The sequence below is a fragment of the Asparagus officinalis genome, chromosome 2, assembly GCF_001876935.1.
Source record: "Asparagus officinalis chromosome 2, Aspof.V1, whole genome shotgun sequence".
In the NCBI taxonomy this organism is placed as follows: domain Eukaryota; kingdom Viridiplantae; phylum Streptophyta; class Magnoliopsida; order Asparagales; family Asparagaceae; genus Asparagus; species Asparagus officinalis.
This window is the reverse complement of record NC_033795.1, coordinates 43,748,987-43,762,408: the sequence shown is the minus strand read 5'-3', so window position 1 is coordinate 43,762,408 and position 13,422 is coordinate 43,748,987.

Sequence of the window (13,422 nt, the reverse complement as noted above, 5' to 3'; positions counted from 1 at the left end):
ATCCCAGTGATTTGGATGAGCTTGACTCGTGCAAGTGAGTCTGGCATGCAGGCGAGTTTGACGACTACGTGGATTTGACTGGTCACTCGTACTGTGAGCGACTACCTGATGGGCTTGGAGTGTTGTTCTCCTTCCCCTCACATTACAGGAAATGGGAAGGCCCATCCCTGTATGTGATATTGTAGCTGCCCAAAACCCAGGTGAGTCTGGCGAGTTCGTCGATTGCCTGGCCATACAGGCGGGTCTACCTCATGAGTAGACTTGACTCGTGCAGGCGAGTCGAGTGTGCCGATGAGTTTTAGGTTGCCTAGCGGGTTGTTTAGACTTGCAGGCGAGTTCATCGACTGCGTAGTCTTGACTCATCCTGGCGAACTCAACTTTTGAGTAGATTTGACTCGTGCATGCGAGTTAAATAAGTAGGCGGAATTCAGGCCCTATCTGTAAAGGTAATTTTTACCATCTACAAGACCCCCCCTTCAAAGTTTTTAGACCTAAACTGACTTGCGTGTGGTCTGGGATACTTTGAATAATGAGATCTATAGTTAGTTTCATGAGTTAAGGCAAATTTGATTGCCTCGATTGGGTCGAGTCTTTTGGGCGAACTCAAGCTGTGTGAGCGTACACAGGCAAGACTAGAATCGTTTGAATTAGGACCCCTCTGATGAAACTCGGGCTCATGAGGATGAGCCGCGTGTTCGTGGGGGAAATTCCCACGCTTGTCAATTAAGACGACGCCTCGTCTTTGAGTGCTCGCTTCAAGATGCGGGTTCGATGAAGCTTTTGATTTCAACCGTTGATCTGACAAGAGATCGCGCGTGAATTGCTTGATCCTAGCCATCCCGTGCAGCATCCCAAACGTCTTGCTTTGTTCATGCCCGTTCGATTGGAACCGCCGAATCGAGACTGTCTGCTTCAAGTGGTCAGTGAATCTTGACGGTCGAGATCTTGCGTATATAGTGTTGATTCATCTCCTTTGCAGGAGGATCACTACACTCATAAGTTCTCTCACTCAAACCTTCTTAGAGAAAACTCAGACTTCCTAGTTTTGAAATGGCTTCGGGAGTGAGAACATATGCTTTGAAGGGGAAGAGGGAGGCTGTTCAACCTGAACCCATGTTTGGAGTAAAATTCCTGGTTTCTCAATGTGAGATTTGCATTAATTTAAATGTGTTATTACAAATCCTTTTAAGAAATTCAGAAAGAATACAACAGAAGCGAAGGGTCGGCCCTTCTTGTTTAATGCGGGTTCTTTCGGTAGCGGTAGGATGCCTCCCTCGAATGCTTGCGTCGAGCTTGCTTCCCTTGGACGATATGATCGACGTTGCGGTTTGAAGCTTCAATGTCTGCAGAAGCTTTGGTTATGATCGAGTTCGGGAGTTTGGATATCAAGGCCCAAGTGTCTGGAAAGAGGGTCTGACAGAGAAGGCCTCGAATGAGTGAGCAGTTGGGAAAGCTCTGAATTTCTAATCCGTGAAGCCGATGAACTCCGAGCCTTTTCCTCTCAACCAACCGGCTAGCCTCCAATCCTCCAGTGAACAACTGATGACGAACCCCTTTTAACGTTGGCCAAAGGGGCCTTCTTATAAGCCAAGCAAGGCATGGGTCTTTCCTTAATTCGTGGGATTTGACCACTGTGAGGCGGGGGCCATGCTTGATTATGGTCACAAGCAAAGGATTAGGCGAGAGCATTTGTAGGCAAGCTCCATGACTAGGCGTGGGATGTGACCACTGAAGAGAGGGCCATGCCTGATTATGGCCTAAGTGTGAGTAGGTGGGCTTACTCTCATAAGCAAGTAGCCAGGCGGGCGAGCTCAATAGCCTTCAGGCGAGCTCTTGTGGGACGTGACCGCTCAGGGGTGAAGTAGTTCTTGACCCCCTTGAAGGGCTGTCTATCAGCAAGCACCGTCTGGACCTGGTTACTGTCGTCCACATACTTCAGACATTGGTGTAGTGTGGACGGGACAATCCGGTTGGTGTGGATCCATGGACGACCCAGCAACATGTTGTAAGAGGGTTCTACATCAATGACATAGCAGGTCACCTCTGTTTTCATGTCGCCCAACTGGCATTTGAGGCGAATCTTCCCGAGCGGCCGGGTCCCGGTAGCGTTGAAGCCAAAGATGGTGGTAGTCGTGGTGGACAACCGCTTCTGAGGTACCCCCAAGTGTTTGATGAGGTTCAAAGGCACAATGCTCAATGCCGACTCTGGGTCCACTTGAATACGGTCTACTCGGGAGGAGCCGACGTAACCCGTGAAGTACAAGGGTCAGTCATGAGATGTGCTTTTGATGAGCATGTCTTCCGGAGTGAAAGTGATGCAGGGGATCTGTTGTCTGGACGTCTGGCAGCATTGCGGATGTCCTGCTCCTGGTCCTTCTCCTTCTTCTAGGGGAGTTGCAAAGTATGTGGTAAAGACTTCTAGGTCAGACAGAGCTTCTCGAAGAGCTTCTCGGGTCGATTTGGACAACCACAAAAGTTCATACATGGTGAGCCTAGCCGGGATGTTCTTCAGCTGTGTGAGCAGATCGAATCGAAAAGGTTGATTGCTCGACCTTGGCTGGTCAGAATTTGGCTGGATCGCCGGTGATGATTCTGCCAAGGGCCTTACCGGATTTTCCGTGGCCTGAGGGTAATTCCTAGCAAAGTCTCTCCCGGCTCTGGTAGCCATGGCGTCCACCTCATTGTCTGAATCTGTGAGGGTCGCGACCTTCATGTCGTCATCTTTAGGAATTACGGAGATGACATTGCAGGGCCTAGCTTTTCCTTTTGGCTTCCTCGACGGCTCGGAAGTCCACTGCTCATCTTTGAGGAGATCGGGATGGACCCACATCACTTGTCCCGACGACAAAGTTTGTGGAACCAAGCCTCTCTCTCGCTGATTGTGAGGGTCGGTATTGGTAATCTTCAACACCACTTTGGGAATGGGCACTACTCCTGCTGGAGTGCGTACCTCGGGGAGATCTCTCCCGAACTTAAGAGTGATCATATTTGAAGTCACTTTCTTTTGCGCTGTATCCTTCTTCAGGACCCCTGCATCGTAAAGAAGCTGGAGTTTGTCCTTGAGAATGTAGCACTTATAGGTAGGATGACCCAGAAACCTGTGGTACGCACAGAAGTTTGGGTCGCTTGTTGAGAATGTAGCACTTATAGGTAGGATGACCCAGAAACCTGTGGTACGCACAGAAGTTTGGGTCGCTTGCTTTGTCTAGGTCCTCGGGTCTCGTGATCTCTGGTAGGTTGATCCGGTTGCTCTGGAGGAGAGTCTCAAAGGTGGCCACGACTTGATCTTCTTTGAAGTCATATTGCTTTGGAGGACGCTGTTCGAAAGGCTTGGCTTTTTGCTTCTGAGTCGACTTAGGGGATGGAGCCGGAGTGGACTTGACGGCCATGATCTTCTTTCCCTTTGATCGAGGGTGATTCCTGGATGAGGTTGGTTCAGAAGATCCCTTTTTGGATTGAGGTTCTTCAGCTTCCAACCTTTTGATCATGTTTTCTACCTGCTTGCCCTGGCGAACAAGCTTCTTCCAAGTCCGGGTTTCTACTGCGCCGATCTTGGACAATATGTTGATCGAGAGATTGTTACGACACATCTCGATCAATGTACCTTGAGAGACCTGGTCCCGGCACTAGAGTGACCGATTCCTGAATCTTTTAACGAAGTCATTAACCGACTCCGTCTTCTTTTGCTTGTCGGCAATCAGAGTAGCCATTGACACCTCTGTGTCGTCATCGAAGAAACGGGCCAGGAAGAGCTTTTCCACATCGGCCCATGAATTGATTGACCCTAGCTCCAGCTTGCGAAACCACTCAAAGGCCACCCCCCTCAGGGTGCCGACGAATAGCCGGGTGAGAATTGCATCATTCCCAGTGAGAAATCCTGTTTGGGACAGGAAATAGTATATGTGCTGCGAGGGGGATCCCTTACCATCAAACTGGACCAAACTCATCGGTTTAAACTTCGCCGGGTAGGGGACCGTGTCCCATTCAATTGGGTATGGTCTGACCACCCCCAGCTCGTTCGCATTCCTTTGGAGCTTCAGGGCGTTGAGTTGGCTCTGGAACTCATCGAACCTCCTATCTCGAGGGGTGCTGCCAGCATGTGACGCTCCTCCTGAAGATTTGTAGGAATAGTCCGAACAAGACCCCTGATTATCCTCCTCTTCAGTGATGTGTGGGGAGGTGAGCACCCGTCTATTATTCCTCGGGGCTCTTCGTCGATTTCGAGGAGACTTCTTTTTTAGCAACATTTGTTCCAACATCTCTTTCATGGAGTCGATGGCCGCTTGTTGTCTGGCCATTTGCTCTTCGAGCCTCCTGGTAGCGTCCTCTGGTGTTTCCGCCATGTTCACCTTGGCGTGCCTGCCATAGGCCGAACTAGAAGTCTGGGATGTCGCCTCAGCTGAGCAAGCTTCGTCGTCATGATCATAAATAGGTGACATGCGAGAGTAGTCAAAAGGGATGGCTACCCCAGTCCAGCTTTGGGTGCGTTGGTACACGCCCTCAGGCTCGATAGGAATGCAACTAAAACCTGAGGAGAACTCCGGATCAGAAGAGTCGGAGTATTTGGCTTTACCCTTCCCCGCCATGTTGGCCGAGGCTGCTGGAAGTTCAAGGTCATCTACAGCTCGTTTCTTCTGGCGATGCCATCTCCTGCGAGGCAGCTCTGACTGTAGAGAGAGCCTCTGAAAGACAGATAGATTCTGCACATTGACGCATCAGCATCCGACAAGCACCATCTTGATGAGACTCTCACAATAGCACTGAGAGATATCTTCACGGATGGAGCGCTTGCGAGTCAGGTGCTCCCGAAGATCTCCTCCCGGTTGAAGGTGGCGACCCCCGGCGTCAGTGAAGCTAGGTGTGCAATTGGACGTCGAAGGCTCAGAAGAGCCACCATGAAGACACTCAGGTAAATCCCCGAGCGCTGGATTAGAGCAACCCTGGGGGTCGCCTGACTTGGGTGCCCCGCCTGATTTCTCTAGCACGCCTGGATGGGGGTCGCCTGACTTGGGCACCCCGCCTGATTTCTCTAGCCCGCCTGGATGGGGGTCGCCTGACTTGGGCGCTCCGCCTGATTTCTCTAGCCCGCCTGGATGGAGGGCTGAAATGGTTGAGTTGTGGAGGTCGCCTGACTTGGGCGCTCTGCTTGTTTGGCCAAGTTCGTCAAAGCTAGGGATCTCACGTCCCTGCTTGAATTTTTTCGGGCCTGAATAATAATCCAGGCCGTCATAAGAGGTAGGTACCTGCGCCTCTTGGCGGGCGAGAGCTTGTCGTCGCCGCTGCTTGGCTCTCTTGGAAGTGGGGACGCTGGTGTTGGCGTCGAGGGACTGCGTGGATGACTTGGCCACCCAGCGAGCGGCCCCTTGGTTCGGTTGTTCGGCCTTTGATCTAGCCTTGGTTGGCTTGATGGAGGTGGAACCCCCTGTTGTGGTTCGGGCAGAGTCTTCGGGCATGATGGTCTTCGCCTCCCGAGGGTGGGCCGCGGGCGCGATTCGCCGGTATCGACAGGTAGCCTTGTTGCCGGAGGAGGAAGAAGACAAGTACTCCTCGTATTTAGCCTGGTCAAACTCGATAATAAGGGACTCTACGGTCGTCCCTTCCATAATATCGTCATATTGCGCCACCACCATCTCGGTTGACGAAACGGTCCTCCCCAGCAGAGTCGCCATCTTCTGTTTGGAGTAAAATTCCTGGTTTCTCAATGTGAGATTTGTATTAATTTAAATGTGTTATTACAAATCCTTTTAAGAAATTCAGAAAGAATACAACAGAAGCGAAGGGTTGGCCCTTCTTGTTTAATGCGGGTTCTTTCGGTAGCGGTAGGATGCCTCCCTCGAATGCTTGCGTCGAGCTTGCTTCCCTTGGATGATATGATCGACGTTGCGGTTTGAAGCTTCAATGTCTGCAGAAGCTTCGGTTATGATCGAGTTCAGGAGTTTGGATATCAAGGCCCAAGTGTCTGGAAAGAGGGTCTGATAGAGAAGGCCTCGAATGAGTGAGTAGCTGGGAAAGCTCCGAATTTCCAATCCGTGAAGCCGATGAACTCCAAGCCTTTGCCTCTCAACCAGCCGGCTAACCTCCAATCCTCCAGCGAACAACTGATGCCGAACCCCTTTTAACGTTGGCCAAAGGGGCCTTCTTATAAGCCAAGCAAGGCATGGGCCTTTCCTTAATTCGTGGGATTTGACCATTGTGAGGCGGGGGCCATGCTTGATTATGGTCACAAGCAAAGGATTAGGCGAGAGCATTTGTAGGCAAGCTCCATGACTAGGCGTGGGATGTGACCACTGAAGAGAGGGACATGCCTGATTATGGCCTAAGTGTGAGTAGGTGGGCTTACTCTCATAAGCAAGTAGCCAGGCGGGCGAGCTCAATAGCCTTCAGGCGAGCTCTTGTGGGACGTGACCGCTCAGGGGCCGCCAGTCGCCTAAACTCGTAGGCATTTGATGCATGTGCATAGGTCATGATTGATCCCTCAACTTGTAGGATATGACTATGATGTGACTACCCCTATATCCCAAGTGTCTTAGCGGGCGAGCTCAATAGCCTTTCTCTGGAATTAAGGTTTAGGCGGGCTGGGGGTGGCCGAGCTTTGATCGCCAGGCGGGCTCTAGAATCGAGGCGTCGTCAGGTGGACTCAAGAAGTCGGGTGAGCTCAAGGGCCTGGCGAGCTCTGGAACCAAGGTGAGTTTGGCCTTATTAGGCGGGCTTGGCTTTACCAGACGAGCTCTAGGCTTGGTTAGGAGAGTTCTCATGCCAGGCTCCCCCCCTCCTTTTTGTTTGGATCAAGGAAGCCTAGAATAGGCTAGACTTGGTGTTGACATGGTAGGGATAAAACACTTTGATGGGATATGTCCTGAGGATGGTTCCTTGTTCCACATGCCTCCCCTTGGCCTATGTGAGAGATGATCCAAGTGGGAGCCAGGGAGGTGTCGACCGAAGACACCCATCGAGTTTGCAATGAGTCCTCAACCACATTAGGGACGACGATTTAGTCTGCAACGTGTCGTCGATCCTCTTAGGTAATTTTTACTGCCTACAACCCATCATCCTTTCGGACGACAAGGAGGAAGAATGCACCTACGCTTCCCCCCAGCGTCCTCTCAGTCTCCTCTTCCTGGCGAAGGGGTTATCCCTTTGATCCAACTCATTGCCATGGTTTCAGTTGATCGGGAATCTGTCTCTCCGAGCTCCAGATATGCACAGGGTGTCCTAAGGCAACTGCAGAATACCATGAAGCAAGCGGTCTCTATCACTAGCCTTGGCTGGAGGACCTATGCAGACTTTAAACCTTTCCTCATGAACTGCGTCGCCAATCTCAGGTGTTTGGGTGAGGCTCAAGAGGCTTCGCGTTGTCTAGTCAGTCTTCTTAGTTTCGAGTCACGTCTGACACGCTAGGAAGTCCTGTTGTGGGCTGATTCAAAACTGAACATGGAATGGCTCGGATCATAGGGACACAGGAGCAGGAGATTCGGGAGAGGGACCTATCATACAAAGGGGCTCTTGTCGCGGGTCTGCTTACATAGCAACGTCTGCTGCTGGCAGAGATTGATGCCTCCGTCTCCACTATCGCTCGAATGAAGACCCAGCTTATGGAGGAAGAGACGGATCTGAAAGGCTTGCAACTCGAAAGTGAGAACATCCATGGAGCAGTTGAAAGGGAGATGCATGCCCTTCAGATGCTCCGTCAAGAAGACTCTGTCGCTGCTGTGTCTTTCGAGACTAAGATCCAAAGGGAGGCAGAGGATCAGGTCCAAGTGGATCGGGCAAGGAAAATAGCTGTCGCTAAAGCTAAACTCACCTCCTTTATTGAGCTGGCATAGGTTCAACAGAGTGGGTCGATATTTTGAGGCTCTTCTTGTTTTATCATGACTTTGTTTTGAATGTATCATTATAACTTTTAAGTTATCTATGAATGGAATTATGCTTTCTCTGTTTATCCATTGCCTTTTCTATATCTCATGTGTATGTTCGCCCTTGGTGATCAACCTTTAGGATTTTTGGCAAATCCCTAGCCCTCAACGGGTTTATAAACCTTTACCGATTACCGTTTGAATCGGGTTAGTCGTACTATTCCCCTCAGTACGATGAGTTGTCAAGTAGTTTCTCTTAGGCTTAATGCTAAGACTTCTCCTCTAACCTTAGCCGTTTGAGGCGTGGGTTTGAGTTAATTATAACCGTCAGGTCGTAGTTTGGTTGTATCGTAACAACTTAAACTAAAACGATCGTTACCTGCGGGTGCGCCCAGAGGGTGTGTCAATAGGTTGTATCGCTTGGTAGGTCTGACTGTGTAGGTAAGACCATTCCATTCGTGTGAGTTAACAGCTCGGCACTTTAGATGAGCTAGACCAATCGAGATTTTCCTTCACAGGCTAACTAGGCCAAACAGACGAGCAGTTAAGGCGAGACTCATTCTCACTGGCGAAGTGAGCTTGACGTTCGCAGGTGAGTTTCATTTTTGCAGGTAAAATTTGAAATGGTAGAGGGTGAGCCACGTGTTCGCAGGCAAAATTCGTCCTCCCAGGTAAAGTTCGAATCGGCAGAAGGCGAGCCATGCGTTCGCAGGCGAAGCTTTGTGCCTTCCAGCTAAGGCCGTGTGGGCTCGTCAGGTCGTATTAAATGCGATTTGACAAAGCAATGTGTCATCCGTGTGCCTCGCTTGGTGATGAATCATAGCCATAGTTTTTGAATCTGGTCGTTAGACTCAGTCATGAATTTTGGTTCAGGTTCTGGGTTTCGACTTGCCCGACCAGTTCCCTATTTCGATGGCTCCTCTGTAACCGCCAAAAACCAAACTGTTGAGAGCGATCTGGGTCGTAGATTTCGATCGTGACCACGTCTCTCAACCACAAGCATCTCGCCTTTAAATAGGCTTCGTCCCCTTCCCTTAAGGACTACTGTGCTTAGGGATTTCTGCTTGCCCGAAATTTTTAGAGAGAAAAAACTCCAGCTTCGTCTCCGACTTTTCAATATGGCGCCGAAAGCTAAGAAATACGTTGCGAAGGGAAAGGGTCCCGGTCGCTATCCTGGTGGCATCGCCGCCGGTAAGGCCGCCATTTGTGCCTTCCAGCTAAGGCCGTGTGGGCTCGTCAGGTCGTATTAAATGCGATTTGACAAAGCAATGTGTCATCCGTGTGCCTCGCTTGGTGATGAATCATAGCCATAGTTTTTGAATCTGGTCGTTAGACTCAGTCATGAATTTTGGTTCAGGTTCTGGGTTTCGACTTGCCCGACCAGTTCCCTATTTCGATGGCTCCTCTGTAACCGCCAAAAACCAAACTGTTGAGAGCGATCTGGGTCGTAGATTTCGATCGTGACCACGTCTCTCAACCACAAGCATCTCGCCTTTAAATAGGCTTCGTCCCCTTCCCTTAAGGACTACTGTGCTTAGGGATTTCTGCTTGCCCGAAATTTTTAGAGAGAAAAAACTCCAGCTTCGTCTCCGACTTTTCAATATGGCGCCGAAAGCTAAGAAATACGTTGCGAAGGGAAAGGGTCCCGGTCGCTATCCTGGTGGCATCGCCGCCGGTAAGGCCGCCAACGCTCCTGGGACACACTTGGGTAAGTCTAGTGGGTTTTTTAACAACTTCGCATTGACGACCGATGCTGGGTCGGGAAGATGAGCACTGCTCGTCTTCTTCAGTGGATTTTACCATTTTTGGCAATTTTCCTGATTTGGGTGAAACTGGCCCTTTTTAGGCGGATTCAGCTTTCATCAAGTGAAGGTGACTTCTGCTTTGACAGGCAAAATTGGCTTTCATTGGGTGAAGGCGAATTCTGCTTCGATAGGTGAAATCGACTTTCATCAGGTGAAGGCGAATTCTGCTTTGACAAGCAAAATCGGCTTTCATCGGGTGAAAACGAATTCTGCTTTGACAGGAAGAATCGGGTGAAGGTGAATTCTTCTTTTGTCAAGCGGATTTGCTTTTTGTTAGGCGAATTCAACACTTGCCAGGTGAAATTGGTTTCGCCGGGCAAGATTCGCATGTTTGGGGGACTCGAGAAAGTTTTTGACTCTAAGAGTGGATTCGGTTCTAACTCTTTGGCTTTGCCCTACAGCCACTTTTTATGATGAGGCCCTCCCAAAAGATGTAGCCATTGGTCTTGCAGGTGGCATGGGCTATACAGCGCCTTCCCGATTCCCTCTCCTTGATCCTATGCCCGTGTTTGCTACCGACAAGCCGGATGAATTGGTCAAGAGAGTGACCGACAGGCACCACTTGACGTTGTGCAAGATGACTACAGATGCAGCATTGACAGACGTGGCTAGGACGGAGCTAAAAAATCCTCAGTTCTTGTTTGGTGACGCCACTACTGATCCTTCGGCTCTATTGCTTGGGGAGAGCAGATGGCTCTGTGTTGTGGATGGAATCCACTACTATCTTCCCAGTATGCCGAGAGGGTTTTCAATCGTCGAGTTGTGGTCGCTTGCGGTTCTGAGAACGATGAACTGGGATCTGACCCCGACTCAAGACGGGGTGACTTATAGGGTCTTCATGGGCTCCACGGCTAGGTATGGGGTCGACAACTCTTGCAAGTGCGTGACCGCTTTGCGTCCCAGCCTGCTGCACAACGAACTGCCCGTCAGGAAGATGACTACGGTGGCGGAGACCTTCCGTCATCGTTTCTTCCAGGCTGGGGGTAGTTTCCCCTAAAGGACTTCAGGGCTCAAGGGTGGATCCACTCTATGCCTGATAGCAGCACTTGGTGGTCTAAGATTACCGAGTACATCTTGGCTGAGAATTCTGACCTTGCGGGTTCAGAGTTGTACTTGGCTATCCAGGCCACTCAACACGGTCTGAAGATCAACACTCCTCAGTTCCACAATATCCTAGAACTTTATTGTCCGGACAGCGGTACGTTCTTCACTCCTAACGATGAGCTCGGTATAATTCTCCATGAGATGTATGATGTGTCGGGGTTGTCTTTGGGAAGCTTCCCCTACGAGGAGTACGTGCCATGTCAAGATGAGATTGACTACCTTTCGACTCGGTCCCCTCTGGTGGTCGAGACCCTATAGGAGCTGCTCAGTCACTACCATATATGCCTCAACACCCTAGGGGCAGTGGACCACAAAGGCAAGAAGAAGAGGGCTCTGGGGATCAGTCATAAGAATTGGGCTGATTACCTATTCCCAGAAAATAATGCTAAGGGAAGGCCTACATTGCCGCTGGGCAAGTGTGACCAGGCCGAAGTGGAGAGAAGGATGGCTGAAGGGGGAGCCGCCGAGACCCTTGATCATGATGAGGGTGGGTTCAAATTTGGGACGACCTTCCAATCATTCCATCATCAGGCTAGGTCCCCTATATCCGGCAAGGCTCTGTTCGCGGGGTACCTCATGCTATGGTTAAAGAGATACGTAGTTCCTACCCACTCTTTCGAGGTGCTCCCGGTGGAGGTTGTCTATCCCGCGGTTCGATTATCCTATGGGAGGCCTTATGCGCTGGTGTCGGCGATAGTGGCATGCATCCATCGGGGACTTTGCACGTTGATGGCCCAATTTTGTCGTGTGTCGTACGCCGACGAGGGGGAAGGAAAAGTCGCTAAGACCCCTAATCATAAGGTGGGGTTGTCGTACACCTATTTGATGGCATGGTTCAGTTACCACTGCGAGTGCTTAATGAGCGCCCCAGCGGCTCTCCAGGAGGGAGGGTTCGTCCCGTTCGTCCAACGCCTGGAGAAATGCTCTTGAAAGTGAAAAAAATTCCCGACATGAGGAAGACGCTGTCCCACTTCGGTCACTACAATTTTCACCGATTTTTTCCCTACTTCAGTGGCGGAGGGTATGGAGAATCTCTTCGAGACGTATCGATGGTGGACCATAACACCATCCTCTCATGTGGTGCCTTTCGATGGCTAGTGAATATCCGGTCGGGGTATCACGTCCTGCGAAAAGACCCCGTGTGCTACCTTGAGCCTTACATTCCTTGCAGGTTTGCCCGTCAGTTTGGGTATGACCAGCTGTACGTAGGAAATATTAACCCTCACTTGTATTATGAAGGGAGGTTAGTGGATGGCGTGTGGGGGTGGCTCTGGACCCATGCCGGCTGCCTGCACCAACGCGCATTTCGAACTACCTGCTAAGGATCGTGACCTTCACCATACGCTCCTTTATTGCCGGTGGTATCGGGGTGCCAGTGCGAACCCTGAGGGCTTCCGGTTTTAGAGTTCTTGCCGGGCGGAACATAGGCGCCGCCCAAGGGCAGCTCCCTGCCCCTCAAGCCGAAAGGGTCGTCGGACTATTGGAGAGTGGTATTCGGAGGTCCCTGCCGAAGACAACGAGGACCTTTATGTGAATTTAGGTGGATTCAGGACATCTGAGGCTCAAGCTCGGTCTCCTTGCCCTTCGTTGGACCATACCAGTAGGCAGAGAGAATTTGACGAGCTGGCCCGGGTGGGTGAACGTTTAGAACAGGTCCGGGGAACGATAGCTGGACGGATGGGGATACCTATTCTACCTCCCGGTAGTTCGCTCCTCTCTAAACAACAACAGAAGGCCACGGCCGGCAGCTCAAGGGCGGAGGCGGCCAAGAAGGTTTGTTACGAGGAGGCGGTTGAGGCCACCAGAGCGGCGGAAGGCCAGGATGATGCTACACCTGTGCTAATTCCTGGAGTAGCTACCCTTGTGACTGGGGTCGCTATGTCTGCTTCGTTTGCCGCATCAGGGTCCCGATAACTTCGGAGGCTGCCTCCCATCATTTGATGTGGGATAGCAGGCGGGGGTTTCGATGGCTTTAACAATTATACCAGAAGGTAACCTTTAATAACGTACCTTCAGGCGTAAGGTTGAATTTGCACTACCTGACGTTTGTGTTGACTTAATACAGGTACGGTTGAGGGAGTGATTTCCATTCCTTCTGATGAAGAGGGGGGACTAGAGATGAAGCGGAGCTTGGTGACTCTGGTAAGAGTAGGATCAAACATTGTTGATCTGCCCTTGCTGAACTGCCAATAGGGCTCTTCTCAGGAGTTACTACTAACCTTCTTCCTGTATTTGTAGCTGATCTACCCCTCGAGGCCGCTGGTAAAGAGGATCCTCCCTCTTGGGCTGGCCAGTCGACTGGAGAGGGGGATGAAGCAGAAGAAGAAGATGATGCCTCTATCCATGAGGCGATGTCGAGCGAGGAGGCGGCATCGATTTTTGAAGAAGCGTTAGACCAATAAGGGGAAGTCCCCATTCCTGAAGAAGCGTTGGTTGAGGGCGAAGCATTAGCCTAGGAGGTTCTGGCCCAAGGGGAAACGTCCACTCGGCTGGTGGTCGCTTCCTCATTTCCTACCTCAACGACCGTCGAGGTTACGGTCAAATCTGTGGTCGAGACCCTAACGGTGTCGGTCGGTGCCTCAGTTGTAGTGGTATCTACCATCACTTTTGCTGTCGTGGCCACCAGAGCTTCGATCACGGCCCTGGCAGTGACATCGGCG